The following is a 21913-nucleotide window of genomic DNA, read 5'->3' as shown; positions in this document are numbered from 1 at the left end:
TTATATGGAAGCATTGGTTAAAAGACCAACCATTCTGTTAAATGAAGACCATACTAAAGCAGGGGGATTACTACTGATAGTAATTAATGTGTGAAGAGTAATTAAAGTTTAGCTGACCTGTCGAATTACAAAGAATGATTAGCATTTCTGTGAGGATTCAGAGCATGTATATTAAAGAGGTGGGGTTATGCTCTAACCATACCAGTATCTTGTATGATCTGTACTTAAGGATATTTTAATGTGTTGCTAGTCTTTTAAATAGCAGAAATTATGAGATGGGTTGGTAATTTTAAAAAAAACTAAAAAAAAAACACAAACTTTTGTGTGCAAGCTTAGCCCAGCCAAAGATGGCATCCTCCTTAAAATAGGGTCACACCAATGAGTCGGACTAAGGTTCCCTTCAAGTTGCACCCACGATTCATCGGATACCATCTTGTAAATCAATACTCCAGTGGCATACAAACTTCATTTACCACTATATTTATGCTATTCAAATACCTTACATATTGTCTCTGCTCAAATCTGTCGTCATCAACAGGTTTTACTCTGGAAAACATGGCTAGATAAAAATGCAACATCTGTCTTGGAAGCTGCCCTCCCAACAAATTACTCAGCCATTCCACCTCCCCTGAAATTCAGTCTTGGGTTGTGAATGACAATCTGCTTTAAAAAACAAGACAAAAAAACCTTTTAATCCACCCAATGGAAATTATATGCTCATTTGAGTGCATCACTGCCCGAGTTCTACAGGATTAGGTTTCAGAGTACATCTCATTTACCACCCCCCTGGAGGTGGATATATATTTCTGCAAGAAATTGCAGACACGGTTGATCAGTTCTGGTGGATCAAAGATGGCTGATCCTTGGGTATTTCAATGTATGGATTGATGGTGAGCTCTCATGCCTTTGTCAAGACCTCCTGTGCACAATGAGTGTTCTGGGCCTCACACAAGATATTCCTTTTTCTACGCATAAAAGGGGATACACCATTGATCTTCCAGATTGGATTAGAAGTCTCTGACCTAGAAATAAACCTAGTAACGTGTTCAAACCACCATTCAATTTGGTTCTGTCGCAACCACTCAAAATAGAACTTTGGCCATGGAATTGACCAGGTATTGTCCAAGAAGTGGTATGACTCTTGCTGCAAATATGGATCTCTCTGCGGTATTGGGTGCCTGTGAATATCCTTGTTCCCTAGTCCGTTTCTAAAATAGGGATTCGAAGATTGCAATGGATATTATTGCCACTGTGTGTATATGACCCTGCATACCACACGATCCAGCTTCTTGGTTTGACAACTGGTGTTGATGAGCTCAAGAGAAGGGGTTGTAGATGTTAAATACAGTAGAGGAAGACTAACCTGCTAGAGGTTAAGTTAAAACTAATCAAGCAGGGAAGATATTTCAAAGATAGAGTGAGGACAGATTCTGTCTGTCAACTGTTTCCCACCCTAGTCAATCAAGAATTCTCTTCAGAACAGTCTCTTGCTAATACATGGTCGAGTCACATTATTATGACCACCAGCTAATAGCCAGAGTAACAGCCATGTTCAGCACGGACAGCAGCTAGATGTGCTGAACTGTCATTTTAGACACCTATCTGCTAGCCCCCAGGTTCAGGTTTTGACAGTGAGATGCTCCACTGTAGCGTGTCTGTTGGACCTCATGCACCTTCGTAACCGATGTTCGCTTCTCGCATCAATGGCATGTGGTGCTCTGCCGTTTCCACAGTGGTTATTCGCAATGGTGACATTTTTACAGTCACGATACACCTTCACCAAAGCAGCTCGTGAACAGTTTAAAAAAAAAAAAAAAAAAGTTTCAGAAATACAGCCATCCCTTTTTGCAACTCTGATAAATTGCTTTATTTTACCCATGAGAGCAACGAGATGTGTGCAGACGGCCTTCAGCACACCTTATATACCCACCAAGCCAGCCCACGACACGTGACGTACTATATAGGCTACGTGCTGCTGACGTCAAATGTAGGAAGTGCTCATAATAATGCGAGTACGTGTACATAGACATCAAAGTGAGCTGCTTAGAACTTTGATGTTTACGTGTAAACAACACAGTGGTGGAAATATACTAAGACGGGAGTTCTATTTAAGATGGGATGTTGCCCGTAGCAACCAATCCTAATAGGATAGCCCCCCAAAAAATTGGAGAAAATGGGATAAATCATGGGAAAACAATTTCTGCTCCCGATTTTGTTTTTTCTCATATCTAATTGGATACCCCCTTAAGAGTTACCCCAGAGATACTGTATTTACAATCAACTGAATAGTTCTCACCAAAGCGCCTGGCCATAGCACAACAAATCAATAGGGAGAGGGGACAGCCTTGATGCGTTCCATTAGCTATATACATTTTATCAGACAAGACACCATTCACCCTGACTTGTGTGCAGGGCTAAGGTATAGAGTGTTAACATCCTGTGGATGCACATATTGCCCAATCCCATATGCTTCAAAGTCCCAGCCACTCAATTGCTTTCTCAGCTTCAATGGATAGAAGGATATTGGGGACTGAAGATGTTTTATAAATATTTTGTGACACAAAACCCACTTGATCAGAGAGGGTTAGGATCTGGAGACTTCAGACAATTCACTATCAGTTTGCAAATAACTAAACATTGATATTGAGCAGTGTGATTGGCCAATAGCTGGTGCACAAAGCAGGGTTCTTTCCTTTTGGAATGACTATGATATGCAAAGTCAAGGATTGGGCAGAAAAGGTATCCTCAGCTAAAATTGCATTCTAAGCCGAAAGAAGGGCCTTTGCCAGATGGTGATGTTTTAATATCCTCGCACAACTCCACTTAAGTAAAGGGAGAATCTAAGGCTTGTACTACAGTATTACACATGCGCGGAAAGCCAACTTCAGGGAGATAGTATCAGAACATAGCATTCCAATTTACTGGTAGGGACAGATTATACATTTAGGAGTAAAAGGATCAGAAAACATTCACAATCTGTAATGCTGGCCATATACTAGATCGATAGAGTGTACGAAAACACAATATCGACCTATCATTCGACCAATTGCATGCACATCGTGCATGTTAATGGGTGTGAATACGATGTGAGGCGTCCCGCGAGTCGCATCAGGTGATCACATGTGCAGCATCCTGGCAATTGCAGAGGTGTAAAAGCACCGTGCAGGCTATCGCATGCTTGTCGGCTCCTGAAGGGTACTGAACACAGCCCAAGCCTGGCCAGCATTCACTCCCACAGCACTGCCGCCACCCCCTTTACAGAGCCAGAAGGCTGGTGAGTATATTACCGGAGTCCTGCAAAGAGGGGATTCTCCGGTCATCGTTGGCGGCATACAGGTACACGTGCAGCGGAGGGACGCTGCGCGCCATGTCTCTCAGCACAAGGGTGCAGAGCGTGGGAGGGGCGCGTTCTGAGGGCATGTTTTAAAACCTTACTCTCACTGGCAAAAAGGGTACATATATGTAGAGCCGCTGATGTGCCATCACCAGCCAGTATAAATATTACATTGCTGAGGCTGAAGGGCGGGGCTTCTCCTCAGACTTACCAGAACACTCACTGGGTGCCATTTTCTCCAGCAGAAACTCCAGTGTGAAGCTCCTGAACGCTGTTTCTCATGACAACGCTGATACAAGTACAGGGTGTTCTAGAAGTGGCAGAGAGTGTTCATTATAATTAGGTCTGTGGGCCTATTATTGGTATATGCGCTGTAAGTGGGTAATATTTCCACAATTCACAATAAGGCGTGGTGTGTGGACTGGCAAATCCCTCTTGTGTCTCTCTGACAGACTTTAGTGTGGGTCTGTCCCCAATAGATCCCCTGTATGATAGGGGTGTGTGTGTACAAGTGTGTAACATGTCAGACATTGGGGAGGGTTCTTCCCAGGAAGAACCCATTTTAAATGCACAAGAGAGTGATATGGTGGCCCTTCCCTCTCAGAAGGAGCCGGAGTGGGTGAGAACGTTGCAAAAGAATATGTCAATGCTTGCAAAGAAATTCTCTGAGTCTTGTAAAAGCCTAATTATTTAAAAGAATTGGGGAGTCTCCATTGTGATGATATTCAGCATATAGAATTTATTTATCAAAGAGGCCACGCCCATTTATCTGCGCAGAGAGAGACGTGACCCAAGACAGACTTCATCAATGATGCCCGTCCCTTCAGGGGAATTCAGGCTCACATATATAGTACAAAATTATACAATAATTCATAATTGATTAATCAATGGGGCGTGTATTCAGATAGCAAGGGGATTATTGATTGGTTGATGGTCACAAACAGGAAATCCCAATATGGTCAGCTGGGCTAGATGAAATGGCTGGTCTTTTCCTGAAGGTGGCAGATTGGTTCCACGAGTCTTGGATCTCCCATTCAAACCAATGGAGTTTCTTAATACGCCTTGTCAGCAAAGAGGTCATCTCTGTTCATGTGTCATGATGCTCTTTTCCAGAGCCGAAGGTTCATCTGATATTAACTTATCAAAACCCATAAAATGTCATTAAGTTCTGGTTATCTAAATAAGAGGGTCTTTATCTAAGCACCACGTATGCACTTATGTTCTTAGTCACAAGCTAAGACAAAGGTTGACAAACTTTCCACTGCAAGAGAGACTGATCATTATTGGAATTAAAAACAGCCATTTACAGATATCTAATTATAAATCTAAAAGCACGATTTCTGAGACAATACAGATATATTTGATTTTTCTCCATCATTCCTATCTCTTGTTTATGCTCTAAACACAACATTTAGTAAATCAAATATTCATCATATTCAAATTAGTTTTCAAATGAGTGTGATGTGAGATAGTAAAAGGAAAATCCATTCTCAGGATGCAATCGCTGGCACAAGTCCATTGAGTATCGATGCGAAAAGTCTCAACCCTCCAGAAAACTTGGACAGATAAGAGAAATGAAAGGGGTAGCGACAGGATGTATTCTTGTTTTCTTCAACCTGGCTATATAGGTTGAGGTTCCTTCTTACTAAGTGTACATATGATGCATGAGCGTGTAAGCACCTATTAGGGTATATTTCTGACAATCTGACTATGTGTAATAAACTACTAATTCACTATGTGTGGGCTACTGCAGTGTAGGTAACGGGAGTCATTACCATAAGCTTAGTTCTTGGCTTCCTCTCAGGCCATGTGAGTACTCTCCCACATGACCGTCCAAGAATAGGCAGGCATTTGATTGTTACATAAATTATAAAAATTCTAAGTATTATTATCATAGCATAGTGTAGTATGTGGTAAAGCCATTTTGAAATTCCGGCTCCCATCCATCCAAAGAGGTCCCAATCAGCCGATTGGGTCATATGTTCTTGTATATCCTGCAACAACTTGACCTTTTGTTCAATGGGATTATAATTATCTGAGATGTTAAAACAACACATTCCTTTGAATTGTTCACAACCACTTCCTGCTTTTAGTAGCAGGTAATCGATGGCTACTCTATTTTGTATCATACCATCTCTCACTTCTCTGAGTTCTTAATTTATGAGAGCTATAGCTGTACTGGTGGCATTTATGGTTTTTGCCAATCCGCAGGCTATGCTGTTTATTACCCTTGTGTTATATAGGCTGAGTCCTGGGACTCCTACAAGTGAGAAAGCTAATGCTGTGTATTGTGCCTTGCTGAGTAGTGGCAAGTGTGATCGACAATCGGGATCCAATTACCTTTTTTCTTTACTATGAGAGTCTAGAGTGGTTATGTTTGCGTGAGCTGCTACAAAAGTGAGTCTGCCAAAATAACAAATTCCTGTGTGATTTGCTGGGTAATAGGAGAAGGCAATATCTCTGCATACTAAAAATAGGCCCCTGGGCATGTATATGTCAATCCTAGGGCTACTTATTGTTACTAAGGAAATGCAATTTTTCTCTGACGTCCTAGTGGATGCTGGGAACTCCGTAAGGACCATGGGGAATAGACGGGCTCCGCAGGAGACTGGGCACTCTAAAAGAAAGATTAGGTACTATCTGGTGTGCACTGGCTCCTCCCCCTATGCCCCTCCTCCAGACCTCAGTTAGATTTCTGTGCCCGGCCGAGCTGGATGCACACTAGGGGCTCTCCTGAGCTCCTAGAAAGAAAGTATATGTTAGGTTTTTTATTTTACAGTGAGACCTGCTGGCAAAAGGCTCACTGCAACGAGGGACTAAGGGGAGAAGAAGCGAACCTACCTGCTTGCAGCTAGCTTGGGCTTCTTAGGCTACTGGACACCATTAGCTCCAGAGGGATCGACCGCAGGACCCGTCCTTGGTGTTCGTTCCCGGAGCCGCGCCGCCGTCCCCCTTACAGAGCCAGAAGCATGAAGATGGTCCGGAAAATTGGCGGCAGAAGACTTCAGTCTTCACCAAGGTAGCGCACAGCACTGCAGCTGTGCGCCATTGCTCCTCATACACACTTCACACTCCGGTCACTGAAGGTGCTGGGGGAGGGCGCCCTGAGCAGCAATAAAAACACCTTGGCTGGCAAAATAATCACAGTATATAGCCCCAGAGGCTATATATGTGATAATTACCCCTGCCAGAATCCATAAAAAAGTGGGAGAAAAGTCAGCGAAAAAGGGGCGGAGCTATCTCCCTCGGCTCACTGGCGACATTTTCTCTTCACTCTCCCCTGTAGTTTTCAGGCTCAAAGGGTTAAAAAGAGAAGGGGGGCACTAAATTTAGGCGCAATATTGTTTATACAAGCAGCTATTGGGGAAAATTCACTCAGTGATAGTGTTTATCCCTACATTATATAGCGCTCTGGTGTGTGCTGGCATACTCTCTCTCTGTCTCCCCAAAGGGCTGTGTGGGGTCCTGTCCTCAGTCAGAGCATTCCCTGTGTGTGTGCGGTGTGTCGGTACGGCTGTGTCGACATGTTTGATGAGGAGGCTTATGTGGAGGCGGAGCAGATGCCGATAAATGGGATGTCGCCCCCTGTGGGCCGACACCAGAGTGGATGGATAGGTGGAAGGTATTAACCGACAGTGTCAACTCCTTACATAAAAGGCTGGATGACGTAACAGCTATGGGACAGCCGGCTTCTCAGCCCGCGCCTGCCCAGGCGTCTCAAAGGCCATCAGGGGCTCAAAAACGCCCGCTCCCTCAGATGGCAGACACAGATGTCGACGCGGAGTCTGACTCCAGTGTCGACGAGGTTGAGACATATACACAATCCACTAGGAACATCCGTTACATGATCCCGGCAATAAAAAATGTGTTACACATTTCTGACATTAACCCAAGTACCACTAAAAAAGGGTTTTATGTTTGGGGAGAAAAAGCAGGCAGTGTTTTGTTCCCCCATCAAATGAGTGAATGAAGTGTGAAAAAGCGTGGGTTCCCCCGATAAGAAACTGGTAATTTCTAAAAAGTTACTGATGGCGTACCTTTTCCCGCCAGAGGATAAGTTACGCTGGGAGATATCCCCTAGGGTGGATAAGGCGCTCACACGTTTGTCAAAAAAGGTGGCACTGCCGTCTTAGGATACGGCCACTTTGAAGGTACCTGCTGATAAAAAGCAGGAGGCTATTCTGAAGTCTGTATTTACACACTCAGGTACTAGACTGAGACCTGCAGATAGTGCTGCTGCAGCGTGGTCTGTAACCCTGTCAAACAGGGATACTATTTTGCGAACATAAGACGTCGTCTTATAAATGAGGGATGCACAGAGGGATATTTTGCCGGCTGGCATCCTGAATTAATGCAATGTCCATTCTGTCAGGAGGGTATTAGAGACCCGACACTGGACAGGTGATGCTGACTTTAAAAGGCACATAGAGCCTTATAAGGGTGAGGAATTGTTTGGGGATGGTCTCTGGGACCTCGTATCCACAGCAACAGCTGGGAAGAAAAATTTTTACCTCAGGTTTCCTCACAGCCTAAGAAAGCACTGTATTATCAGGTACAGTCCTTTTGGCTTCAGAAAAGCAAGCGGGTCAAAGGCGCTTCCTTTCTGCACAGAGACGAGGGAAGAGGGAAAAAGCTGCACCAGTCAGCCAGTTCCCAGAATCAAAATTCTTCCCCCGCTTCCTCTGAGTCCACCGCATGACGCGGAGGCTCCACAGGCGTAGCCAGGTACGGTGGGGGGGCCGCCTCAAAAATTTCAGCGATCAGTGGGCTCGCTCACAGGTGGATCCCTGGATCCTTCAAGTAGTATCTCAGGGGTACAGGCTGGAATTCGAGGCATCTCCCCCCCGCCGTTTCCTCAAATCTGCCTTGCCGACAACTCCCTCAGGCAGGGAGGCTGTGCTAGAGGCAATTCACAAGCTGTTTTCCCAGCAGGTGATAGTCAAGGTGCCCCTACTTCAACAAGGACGGGGTTACTATTCCACACTGTTTGTGGTACCGAAACCGGACGGTTCGGTGAGACCCATTTTAAATTTGAAGTCCTTGAACACATACATAAAAAAATTCAAGTTCAAGATGGAATCGCTCAGGGTGGTTATTGCAAGCCTGGAGGAGGGGGATTACATGGTATCCCTGGACATCAAGGATGCTTACCTACATGTCCCCATTTACCATCCTCACCAGGAGTACCTCAGATTTGTGGTACAGGATTGCCATTACCAATTCCAAACACTGCCGTTTGGACTGTCCACGGCACCGAGGGTCTTTACCAAGGTAATGGCAGACATGATGATACTCCTTCGAAAAAAGGGAGTTTTTAATTATCCCGTACTTGGACGATCTCCTTATAAAGGCGAGGTCCATGGAGCAGTTGTTGGTCGGAGTAGCACTATCTCGGGAAGTGCTACAACAGCACGGATGGATTCTATACATTCCAAAGTCACAGCTGGTTCCTACCACACGCCTGCTGTTCTTGGGGATGGTTCTGGACACAGAACAGAAAAAAGTGTTTCTCCCGCAGGAGAAAGCCAAGGAGCTGTCATCTCTAGTCAGAGACCTCCTGAAACCAAAACAGGTATCGGTGCATCACTGCACACGAGTCCTGGGAAAAATGGTAGCTTCTTACGAAGCAAAATTCCATTCGGCAGGTTCCATGCAAGAACTTTTCAGTGGGACCTCTTGGACAAGTGGTCGGAATCGCATCTTCAGATGCATCGGCTGATAACCCTGTCTCCAAGGACCAGGGTATCTCTACTGTGGTGGCTGCAGAGTGCTCATCTTCAAGAGGGCCGCAGATTCGGCATACAGGACTGGGTCCTGGTAACCACGGATGCCAGCCTTCGAGGCTGGGGGCAGTCACACAGGGAAGAAATTTCCAAGGACTTTGGTCAAGTCAGGAGTCGTCCCTACACATAAATATTCTGGAACTGAGGGCCATTTACAATGCCCTAAGTCTGGCAAGGCCTCTGCTTCAAAACCAGCCGGTACTGATCCAATCAGACAACATTACGGCAGTCGCCCATGTAAACCGACAGGGCGGCACAAGAAGCAGGATGGCGATGGCAGAAGCCACAAGGATTCTCCGATGGGCGGAAAATCACGTCTTAGCACTGTCAGCAGTGTTCATTCCGGGAGTGGACAACTGGGAAGCAGACTTCCTCAGCAGACACGACCGACACCCGGGAGAATGGGGACTTCATCCAGAAGTCTTCCAACTGTTGGTAAACCGTTGGGAAAGGCCACAGGTGGACATGATGGCGTCCCGCCTAAACAAAAAAACTAGATATTGCGCCAGGTCAAGGGACCCTCAGGCAATAGCTGTGGACGCTCTAGTGACACCGTGGGTGTACCAGTCGGTTTATGTATTCCCTCCTCTGCCTCTCATACCAAAGGTGCTGAGAATAATAAGAAAACGAGGAGTAAGAACGATACTCGTGGTTCCGGATGGGCCAAGAAGAGCTTGGTACCCAGAACTTCAAGAAATAATATCAGAGGACCCATGGCCTCTACCGCTCAGACAGGATCTGCTGCAGCAGGGGCCCTGTCTGTTCCAAGACTTACCGCGGCTGCGTTGGACGGCATGGCGGTTGAATTCCGGATCCTAAAGCAAAAGGGCATTCCGGAGGAAGTCATTCCTACGCTGATAAAAGCCAGGAAAGAAGTAACCGCAAACCATTATCACCGTATTTGGCGAAAATATGTTGCGTGGTGTGAGGCCAGGAAGGCCCCAACAGAGGAATTTCAGCTGGGTCGTTTTCTGCACTTCCTACAGTCAGGAGTGACTATGGGCCTAAATTTGGGTTCCATTAAGGTCCAGATTTCGGCTCTGTCGATTTTCTTCCAGAAAGAACTGGCTTCACTGCCTGGAGTTCAGACATTGTAAAGGGAGTGCTACATATTCAGCCCCTTTTTTGTGCCTTCTGTGGCACCTTGGGATCTCAACGTGGTGTTGAGTTTCTTAAAATCACATTGGTTTGAGCCACTTAAAACTGTGGATTTGAAATATCTCACGTGGAAAGTGGTCATGTTATTGGCCTTGGCTTCGGCCAGGCGTGTGTCAGAATTGGCGGCTTTGTCATGTAAAAGCCCTTCTGATTTTCCATATGGATAGGGCAGAATTGAGGACTCGTCCCCAGTTTCTCCCTAAGGTGGTATCAGCTTTTCACTTGAACCAACCTATTGTAGTGCCTGCGGCTACTAGGGACTTGGAAGATTCCAAGTTACTGGACGTAGTCAGGGCCTTAAAAATTTATATTTCCAGGACGGCTGGAGTCAGGAAAACTGACTCGTTTTTTATCCTGTAGGCACCCAACAAAATAGGTGCTCCTGCTTCTAAGCAGACTATTGCTCGCTGAATTTGTAGCACAATTCAGCTGGAGCATTCTGCGGCTGGATTGCCGCATCCTAAATCAGTAACAGCCCATTCCACGAGGAAAGTGGAAGTGGGCTCATCTTGGGCGGCTGCCCGAGGGGTCTCGGCTTTACAACTTTGCCGAGCTGCAACTTGGTCAGGGGCAAACACGTTTGCTAAATTCTACAAATTTGAGACCCTGGCTGAGGAGGACCTTGAGTTCTCTCATTCGGTGCTGCAGAGTCATCCGCACTCTCCCGCCCGTTTGGGAGCTTTGGTATAATCCCCATGATCCTTACGGAGTTCCCAGCATCCACTAGGACGTCAGAGAAAATAAGATTTTACTCACCGGTAAATCTATTTCTCGTAGTCCGTAGTGGATGCTGGGCGCCCATCCCAAGTGCGGATTGTCTGCAATACTTGTATATAGTTATTGCCTAACTAAAGGGTTATTGTTGAGCCATCTGTTGAGAGGCTCAGTTATATTTCATACTGTTAACTGGGTATAGTATCACGAGTTATACGGTGTGATTGGTGTGGCTGGTATGAGTCTTACCCGGGATTCAAAATCCTTCCTTATTGTGTCAGCTTTTCCGGGCACAGTATCCTAACTGAGGTCTGGAGGAGGGGCATAGGGGGAGGAGCCAGTGCACACCAGATAGTACCTAATCTTTCTTTTAGAGTGCCCAGTCTCCTGCGGAGCCCGTCTATTCCCCATGGTCCTTACGGAGTTCCCAGCATCCACTACGGACTACGAGAAATAGATTTACCGGTGAGTAAAATCTTATTTTTTGTAACCCCTAATGACTCAAACTGTGGCTTACCAACAATATCCCAACAGTTCTTTTCAAATATGCTGGGCTGGGTTTCAAGTTTATATCTGATGGTGTGATACCGTCCTGTTTTATCTTCCGTGTTATTGGTCCCTAATGTTTCCATGTTTATGTCTATAAAGGTGATATTTTTCCCTGGTAGCAGTTCTATCTTCTGCATTTCTTCTATTGTTATTGGAATGCATATAAATCAGGTCTTATAAGCTTCTCCTACATGTTTGGGTGATACTACGCAGAAAGCATTACTATGGGCTGCAGCTGTGGCTAATTCTACAAAGGTGTTCTTCTCATATACTCTAGCTTTTTCCACTGGGCCCTCGAAAGGGGCTTCATCTGTCTTTGTGTTTTTATACTTATTTTCCCTTTCTTCTGGGTGCCATTCCTGATCATTCCTAACTCCCCCCTGGACTGTGTGGTGTGTGTCTGAATGTTGTGTCTGATTCCTCTCCTCACTTTCATAACACCTTATTATACAATCATTCTGGGGGATTCTCCCACAGTGGACACAGATACATCTATACACATTCACCATCTTGTGGCACTCGGTCTGTTCTATGGGGGCCCTGACTGTGCATGCACCTCCAAAAAGCAGTGGGTCATCATGGCACCAATCTATACATCTTTGTTCAGGGTTTCGTCCGCAATATTTACAAATACATCTGGCTATCGGGGGTAACTGTTGACATCTATTTGGGTACTCTTCTTTTGCCTCTCTTCTCTTTCTCTCGTCTTTTGTGTCTAGGGGTGTGATGAGAGGTACATGACTAGGATAGGGATGTATTACTTCCTCAAAGGTCATCAGAGACATACCCTCCGGGGAAGCCACCTCGTGCACCTCACCGGACTAACCCTGACCTGGACCCTCAGTCATCCTTGTTAGTAAGTAGTAAGTCAATAATCCCCCCATCCATATTATAACTCCAAGGCTTACAACCGATACTCCAACTTCGATAGCCCTTCTGGATTTTTTCTTCACCTGGTTGGGGTTTAGCAACACGGATTGTCCCATATCATTTTCAACATACATTTTACCAAACCAGGCCATTTTCCTCTTAGTCTTTAGTTACTGGGGTTCCTCAAAAAGAGCCTGCAAGTTCACTGTTTCTACAGCTTCTTCCTCCGGTGGGCTTTTCTGGGACTCTGCTCTTTTTGTCCTCAGTCACTTTCTTGCAATGCGATGCATGTATCCAAGCCGATTTCTCTGCCACCTTTATAGCCGTAGGCATGGTCAACAGTACTTGGCATGGTCCCTCCCACCTGTCTACAAATGAACCAGAGCGTAAGAAATTAATTTCTAACCATCACAATTTCTCCTGGTTTCACATCATGGCATTTCAAGTCACTTTGGCACCTTTAGAGAGAATTAGTCCCTTGTGTATCTGTTTGAACTGTTCATGCAAGTCTAGGACATATTTTGTGGTTAGATTGTGTAGAGTGGAGTGGCTTTCTTCTGGGCCTATCATCAGGTTGGGATGTTTTCCGAATAACCCCTCGTAAGGGGACAGACTGAGGGGAGGTTTGGGAGTCACTCTAATGCTGTGTAGTACGATGGGCAGTGCCTCTACCCAGTTTAGGCTTGTCTCTTCTATGACCTTGGAAAGCTTGTTTTTTATGGGTATAGTTAACTCTTTCTACGAGACCTGCCGCTTGCGGTCTGTACGGGCAGTGGAGTTTGGACTCTATACCCATGAGCCTACACATCTCTTGAAAAACCTTTCCCGTGGCCTCAGGCCAACCACTGAAGATGTCGACACAAACAAGTACATATTTGAAATTTCTACATGGTGGTAACTGGATGAAGTCTATCTGTATTGCCTGGAAAGGTCCTCGGGTATGCGGAATGTGTGCAATTGGTGCTGGGCAGCCTTACCTGGGTTCTTCCTTAAACAGATAAGGCATGATTGAGCTTTCTTACCTGCATAGGATGAGAAACCAGGGGCAAACCAGTAGGACCTGAGGGTCTTTACTATTCCTCCCTTTCCCAGATGAGTGAGCCCATGGGCTGCCTCAGCTAGACTGGGTTGTATGGCTTTTGGTGCTACCGGTCTTCCTGCAGTGTCCCTCCAGATACCAGAGGAATCTGGACTGCTCCCCTTGTGCTTCCATGAGGATATTTCCTGCTTTGAACAAGATTGGTACAAATGCATTAATTTTTCTAATGTTACAGGTGCAAACATTTGCAAAGAGATGAGACTACGTATCTCTGGCACGGAGCCATGATTACTTAAAGCCACTGATGCTGCTGCTTTTGCTGTTTCATCAGCAAAGGCATTTCCTTTTGACACTGGGTCTGAGTGGCTTGTGTGAGCTTGACATTTGATGACTGCTACTTTTGGTAGCAATACCACTTCCATTAGGTACTTAACTATCTCTGCATGAGAGATTGATGTTAGAAAATGTCTAAGTTTCCAAATGGCGGAAAAATTGTGCAAAATGGCAAATGCATATTGTGAGTCAGTATAAATGTTAACAATTTTGTTGCGTGCCAAGTAACATGCTCTCCCCAACGCTATGAGTTCTGCTTTTTGCGCTGAGTGAAGTGGTGGAAATGGGAGTGCTTCAATGACGTGTATCGTCCACTATGGCATATCCAGATGTCAGAATGCCCATTTCATTCTGGCTGTGGCAGCTACCATCAACATACAGGTTCAAGTCCGCATTTTGTGTCTCTTATATCTGGCCTCGGTGTGCATAAAGTCTGAGTAAGTTTTTCGCAATCATGATCCTCGATCTTTTCCCCACTTTGTGACTGTCCAGTCACACCTGGGAGGAAATTAGCTGGATTCAAGGTTGTGCAACGCTACAATATTATATTAGGGGGCATGAGGAGTGCTAATTTCCATTTGGTCAGTCTGGAAGCTGTGATGTGTCTTGTGGCGGAGCCGTTTAGTAAAGCAGCAACTGCGTGTGGGACATTCAAGTAGAGTGTGTGTGCCAGAACTATATCTGCTGTCTTGTCAACAAGTGTCGCTGCTGCAGCTACCGCGCGCAGGCATTGTGGCAGGCCCTTAGCTACTGTATCCAGTTGTGTGCTATAATATCCTACTGGACGGTGCCAGTCCCCGTTTTTCTGTGTTAGCACTCCAGCAGCGCAGCCGTCGATCTCTGTACAAAAGAGAAAAAATGGTTTAGTGTAACATGGGAAACCTAGAGCTGGGGTGGCAGTGAGGGCTTCCTTCAACTGGTGAAAAGCTAGCATTGTGGTGTCATCATGGATGACAGGATCCGTTTTTTTTATGGATACCAGTTCCTGCAAAGACAGTGCTGTAGCAGCATAGCCTGGTATCCAGTGCCTACAAAAGGAGGTCATCCCTAGAAAGGTGCGTATCTGCTTTTGTGTGAGGGGCAGAGCCATATTCTGTATGGCCTGAATGCGTGACGGTAAGAGGTGACGCTGTCCTTGGGAGAGGCAATAACCTAGGTACTGCACTTTCTGTTGGGACAGCTGTAGTTTGGCTTTGTTGGCCTTCAAGCCAATTGAGGTGAGGAAAGTCAACAAGGACACTGAGTCTTCCCACGATTCCTCTTCTGTCTGTGAACACAATAACAAATCATCAACATATTGAATGAGTACAGAGTTATGTATTGGGTACCAATTCTGCAATTTATCATGGAGGGCTTGGCAGAAAAAATTTGGCGCATCCCTATAACCTTGCGGAATTCGCGTCCAGGTGTGCTGTTGACCTTTGAATGTAAAGGCAAACAGGTATTGACAGTCTGGATGTAATGGGATGGAAAAAAACGCTGAGCATAAATCAATAACTGAAATATTCAGCATTTGGCGGGACCTGCGTTAGGATTGTAGCGGGGTTGGGCACTACAGGGTGGGAAGCTTGTATGGCTGCATTAAGGGGGCGTAGGTCCTGTACCATCCGGTATGTCTGTGGGGCCCGGTTTCCATACTGGAAAGATTGGAGAATTTGCGGCGCTGACGCATTTGCGCAAGATCCCCTGGTCCAGAAGTGAGCGGATGGACGGGTATGCCCCTTCCTCCACTTCTGGCTTTAGTGGGTACTGCATGATGAGTGGTAGGGACTTGCCTGGTTGCAGTTTGACCATGATAGGGTCAACACCTTGAAGTAAGCCTACTTCATCCTTATAGCTTGTCCATAAGGAATTGGGAACTGCTTCCAGTATGTGTTCACGCATGTGGGTGTTTGTTTGTTTGTTTGTTTGTTTGTTCCAGCTGTAATGACAGTAGTGGGACAGGTGTGTCTAACAATGCTTGTGCATTGCTTTCTAGTGATTTTGGGATGTCTAAATAAATGCCATCCGCTGTGCAGTAAATGGTGCCTTTAAGTTTGCATAGTAGGTCACGGCCTAGCAAGTTTGCTGGTGCATTGGATGCTAGCAAGAAAGCGTGTGTATGATTTAATGGACCTATCTGTATTTTACTATCAGCTAGTATTGGTAGGTGTTGTATTTGCCCTGAGACTCCTACTGCTTGGACCGTTGTGCCTGAAAACGTCTGTGAAGGCAGCGCAGAGGTAAGTAGTGACTTAGCCGCTCCAGTGTCTAATAAAAAAGAAACAGGTTCATTATTGACATGCACAGTAACCATAGGTTCCTTAATGTGTTGGCATTGCACGCTGCATAATGAAGACACTGGATGGCTTAAACATCAGTAGTGTGACACCTGATTGTGTGGGCCCTGATTGTTTACATGGGTCCTTGGTTATCATACTGGTGGTAGGTAGTCTGTGTGTGTCCGCTGGGTGTCCCCACATTCCCATGTGGGTATAATCTGTGCTGTGAGATCACCTGACTCCTGCAATATCGGGCTATGTGGCCATACTTACCGCATGCAAAGCATGCCATTGGGTCTAGGTGTCTAGGGCCCTGGTATACCGGACCTATATTTCTAGTTGTGTACTTACCTCCCTGCAGTCCCTGCCATGAGTTTCTCTTCTGTTGACTATGTCTTGGCTGTCTGGGGTCTCAATGGTTTTGTGTAGGCGGGCCCTGATTGTTTTGAACTGTCTGTGGATTGTTTTTATTTGTTTGTTGCTGAATTTGTGCAGGAGGAATGTGATCTACAAACAAGGACTGGGGTGGGTTTGACAAGATTAAGTTCATGCGCTCTTGCTTCCCCCACTACAGTGTTTATAGGTGAAGTTATCCATGCTTATTTTGTGGTTTTGAGAGCTGTCATCACTGCAGGTTTTAGACCTTCAACAAAACATGTAACTAGCATGGTGGAAGCCTCATTTGGTTTAACTATCATTCCACCTGCAGTGAAAGTTGGTACCATTAATTTAAATCTGTCAAAATACTCATCCACTGTTTCATTTTCTGCCTGTCTGATTGTAAACAAGTCGTCCCATTTGGGTACTGGTGGGTATAATTCTTGTAGTCTAGCATTTAGTGCATCTATTTTTGCGTTAGTTGGGTCGCTGAAATCATTTGCGGCAAGATCAATGCTTGCAGCAAGGGATTGCGCTAAGTCTTCAGGTAAACAAGTATACAATATCTGCTCTAGATCCCTGCAAGTAAACTTATGTACATAATACTCCTGTGAGAGGTACTTGCAAGTGGCATTAGAGTTTTTTCTTGGGTCGGGGAATCCTGCTTTTATACTTAACAACTCAGGTTTTGATAATGGGTAACTGACCTCCACTGAGGAGGCTGGCACAGCTGGGCTTACAATGGTATCTCCTTCACCTTTCACTTCTGCTCTACCCGGTAATTTCATTGTACGCATGGGGTTCAATGCTATAGTATCAGTATCAGTTTCCATAAGTTCCTGATCTGTGGGTACCTGTATGGTGTATGCCGCAAGCTGATCTTGAGTGGCAGTGTCAATTACTTCTTGTTTTCCCGTGCGGTGGAATACCCGCTGTCCTGTGTTATTTAGCATTTTGTAATTAAACCTTGGTCCATGTCTGAGTGTTCTGATTGACTGTACAATTTGCTCAGGTGTACTGGTAACATTAAGACATGCATGATTACCGCTTATATATACAGGAGAGGCCACCGGTGGAGTAGCAAAGGAAAGTTTAGGTATTGGAAGCTTATTGAAATCAGGGGAAGAAGCAGAAAGATGTGAAACAGAAGAGTCGCTTGATATTATAGATGCCAGTTGCTGGATATTGTCATGTAGTGTGTCTACATCCTGTGTTGATTTCCTATGCTGTTCTTGTTGTGGGCTAGTGTGGGCATAGCTATATGTAGTGGGTGAACTGTGTGTTTGCTGTGTGCTGCCAGTGAGTGGAAGGGGGGCTGAGCTCAGCGCGCCGTGTGCTGCTGGAGGAGTGCCAGAAGCTGGCGGCTGTGGAATATGAGACGCCTGTGGAATGTGAGAAAGTGTATTTTGAGAAACAGCAAACTGGATAAGAGTTGCGTCATCCTCAATAGTTGAAATATCGTTAGGTGCATTTTGTAGTGACTAATTCTTTAACAGGGTATAGTGATGCTGGTGATGATGAAATATTTTGGTATGGTGGAGGATTGTTATGTGTGTTTGCAATGTCAGTACATGTGTCAATACAGAGGTTAGTCTTAACATTATCTGCAGTCCAGTTACACATTTCTTTTTTCCACAAATCTAAAACTTGTAAATGCTTAATGCGATCATTAGGTTTTATAACGGACTTTATTCTTTTTTTCAAGAGACTGAAGTACTGCGGGGTTAAAACTACCCGTTATAGGAAATGGTATTGCCTCATTCTGCGTGATGTCACTCCACTTTGAAATAAACTGGACGCAAGGTCGTCCATAAATGCTAAGAATACAATTCACTGCGGTACCGTCATTACTCTTTGACAAGTCACTTCCCATTTTTCAACAACAACACTGTATCTTATTTCTACCAATTTGATGCCGGGACTGCTCTTTTGTGGCCACAAAAAGAGTCTCAAATAGACAGCGTAGCAGCGTCTTTCACAAATTTGGTTTTGCCAAACGTATAACTTATAACAAGTGACTTATTTCCTCATTCCTCCATAGGGAATAATATTCCTCAACTGAAATAACACTTTTTTTTCCCCTGTATTCAACTTACAAAAATCCTACACTATCTTATCTATGCACTTTAGACTATTCACAAATACAGTGGAAGATTCAGTCAGGATGAGTCAATAAAATGTTCCTATAATCTCAAATGCCTGCTTAGCAGTGCCTCAGACTTTTTTATCAACAGCAGAACGAGGAGAGAGAGAGAGAGAAAAAAAACATAATTTATCATTTACTGTACTGTGTTACTTATTTAATTATGCATGAATATAAATCACAAGAACTCACCAACAACGGGTCTCGAGTTCAATGAACTAGCGTCCCATCAGCTACAGAATACTTTGACCAGGCAACAGAGCAGAGATTTTTCTCCATCAGTCTGAACAACAGACTAAATATTGGAGGCAGTCTGTGGAGGATGCAAGGGGACACAGACACAGATTCCGACTCTGACGTCGACACTGGGGATTTGAGAGGGGTAGACCCCAAATTAGCCAAAAGCATACAATGTATGATAGTTGCTATAAAGGAAGTGTTGGAGTTTCCTGAAACAACACTGGTCCCAGAGGAAAAGGATTATTTTAAACTAAATAAAAAGCAGGTTGTGACTTTTCCTCCTTCAAAGGATTTGAATGCGTTCTTTGAAGAATCCTGGGCTAACCCTGAGAAGAAATTTACCCTTCCCAGAAGGATACGTGTAGCGTACCCTTTCCCTGAAGAAGACAGGCACAAATGGGAGACTCCCCCAATGATAGACACCTCAGTTTCTCGGCTGTCTAAGAAAATGGTTTTGCCTGCCCCTGGTTCAGCCTCCATAAAAGATCCAGCTGACCGTAAATTAGAAACAAACCTGAAATCCATATATACGGCTAACGGAGCGTTGCTCAGGCTCACCATTGCTTGTGCGTGGGTGGGTAACGCTGTGGAAAAATGGTCTGACAACTTGCTTGTTAACATAGACACAGTTGACAGGGATGAAATAGTCCTAACTCTCAGCCATATCAAAGATGCTGCAGGTTACTTAGTTGAAGCTATGAAGGATATTGGGTTGCTGAGTTTAAGATCCTCCGCTATGGCAATTTCAGCCCGCAGGGCGCTGTGGATCCGCCAATGGAATGCTGATGCAAAATAAAAAATATATATATATATATTGAGGCGCTCCCTTACAATGGAGAAGCCCTATTTGGAGACAAGCTGGATGCCATGATTTCAACAACTACATCAGGCAAGCTAGCATTTCTGCCTTCCGCAGCTGCTCCACCTAGTCCAAAAAGGCAAAGGGTACCCCTTTCTTCGCAGGAAGAGGGCGAAGAAGAGGTAAAAAAATCTACAACACAATCAGGCTTGCAGGAGCAGAAGTCAACAGCTACTTTTGCTAAAACCTCAGCATGACGCTGGGGCTCCCCTGCGGGAGTACGATCGGGTGGGGGTACGTCTACTGTTTTTCAGCCAGGTCTGGACTCACTCATCTGGATCCTTGGGTATTACAGATAGTATCCCAAGGGTACAAATTGGAATTTCAAGACCTTCGCCATGCCGATTTTTCAAATCAGCCTTACCAGCTTCTGTTCAGGACAGAACAAAGGTGCATGAACGCAATACAGAAATTATGTCAAGACAACGTAATTTCCTTAGTTCCTGTGTCACAACAGGATAAACGGTTTTATTCAAGCCTGTTTGTAGTGCCAAAACCGGATGGCTCGGTCAGACCGATTTTAAACCTAAAGACTCTGAACCTCTATTTGAAAAGGTTCAAATTCAAGATGGAATCCCTGAGAACGGTGATCTCCAGCTTGGAGGAAAAGGGATTTCTGGTGTCAATGGACATCAAAGATGCTTATTTACATGTTCCCATCTACCCTCCGCATCAGGCATACCTGAGGTTTGCGGTGCAGGACTGCCACTGCCAGTTCCAAACATTGCCTTTCGGGCTCTCCACGGCTCCGAGAAGATTCACCAAGGTGATGGCGGAGATGATGGTGCTTCTTCGCAAGAAAGGAGTTAACGTAATCACATACTTGGACGATCTCCTCATAAAAGCGAGATCCAGGGAGAATATAGTGCAGAACATTGCGCTTTCCCTGACGGTGCTTCAACAGCACGGTTGGATCATAAACCTTCCAAAATCACAATTGGAACCCACAATGAGGTTATCATTTCTGGGAATGATATTGGACACGGAAGCACAGAAAGTATTCCTACCGGTGGAAAAGGCTCTAGAGATCCAGAAGATGGTCAAACAAGTTTTGAAACCAACACTCGTATCGATTCATCAGTGCATCCGCCTGCTGGGGAAGATGGTAGCGGCCTACGAGGCGCTACAATTTGGCCGATTCCACGCCAGGGTGTTCCAATGGGACCTACTGGACAAGTGGTCAGGATCGCTTCTAAACATGCACCGGAGGATAATCCTGTCAATGAAAGCCAGAATTTCACTCTTGTGGTGGCTTCAAAGTTCTCACCTCCTGGAGGGACGCAGGTTCGGGATTCAGACTTGGATCCTGGGGACCACAGATGCAAGCCTCCGAGGTTGGGGAGCAGTCACGCAAGAGGAAAGCGTCCAAGGAAGATGGTCAAGTCAAGAAGTACTCTTTCACATAAACATTCTGGAATTGAGAGCTGTGTACAACAGCCTTCATCAAGCAGCACACCTTCTTCAAGGTCGTCCCAAACAGATCCAGTCAGACAATGTAACGGCAGTAGCTACATAAACCATCAGGGCGGAACAAAAAGCAGAGCGGCAATGGCAGAGGTGACAAAAATTCTCCTCTGGGCAGAAAGACATGCAAAAGCTGTGTCGGCAATTTTCATTCCGGGAGTGGACAACTGGGAAGCAGACTTCATCAGCAGACACGATCTCCATCCAGGAGAATGGAGCCTCCACCCAGAAGTCTTTGCAGAGGTAGCAGGTCATTGGGGCGTTCCTCAAGTAGATGTGATGGCATCACATCTCAACAAGAAGCTTCAGAAACATTGTTCCAGGTCGAGAGACCCACAAGCAATAGCAGTAGATACACTGGTGACCGAGTGGGTGTTTCAGTTGGTGTATCTGTTCCCTCCACTTCCACTAATACCAAAAGTACTCAAGATCATCAGAAGATCAAGGGTTCGAGCAATTCTCATTGCTCCAGACTGGCCAAGGAGGGCTTGGTATCCGGATCTTCAGGAGTTACTACTGGAAGATCCTCGGCCTCTTCCTCTTCACGAGGACCTGCTTCAGCAGGGGCCGTTAGTTTATCAAGACTTACCGCGGCTACATTTGATGGCATGGCTGTTGAGAGCCAGATCCTAGCCCGTAAGGGTATTCCCAATGAAGTCATTCCCACTCTTATTCTGGCCAGGAAAGGGGTAACGTCTAAACATTACCATCGTATTTGGAGAAAATATGTATCTTGGTGTGAATCCAAGAAGTCTCCTGCGGTGGAGTTTCAATTAGGACGTCTTCTC

This window comes from Pseudophryne corroboree, chromosome 4 (assembly GCF_028390025.1).
Source record: "Pseudophryne corroboree isolate aPseCor3 chromosome 4, aPseCor3.hap2, whole genome shotgun sequence".
NCBI lineage: Eukaryota > Metazoa > Chordata > Amphibia > Anura > Myobatrachidae > Pseudophryne > Pseudophryne corroboree.
Note: the sequence above shows the minus strand (reverse complement) of the source record.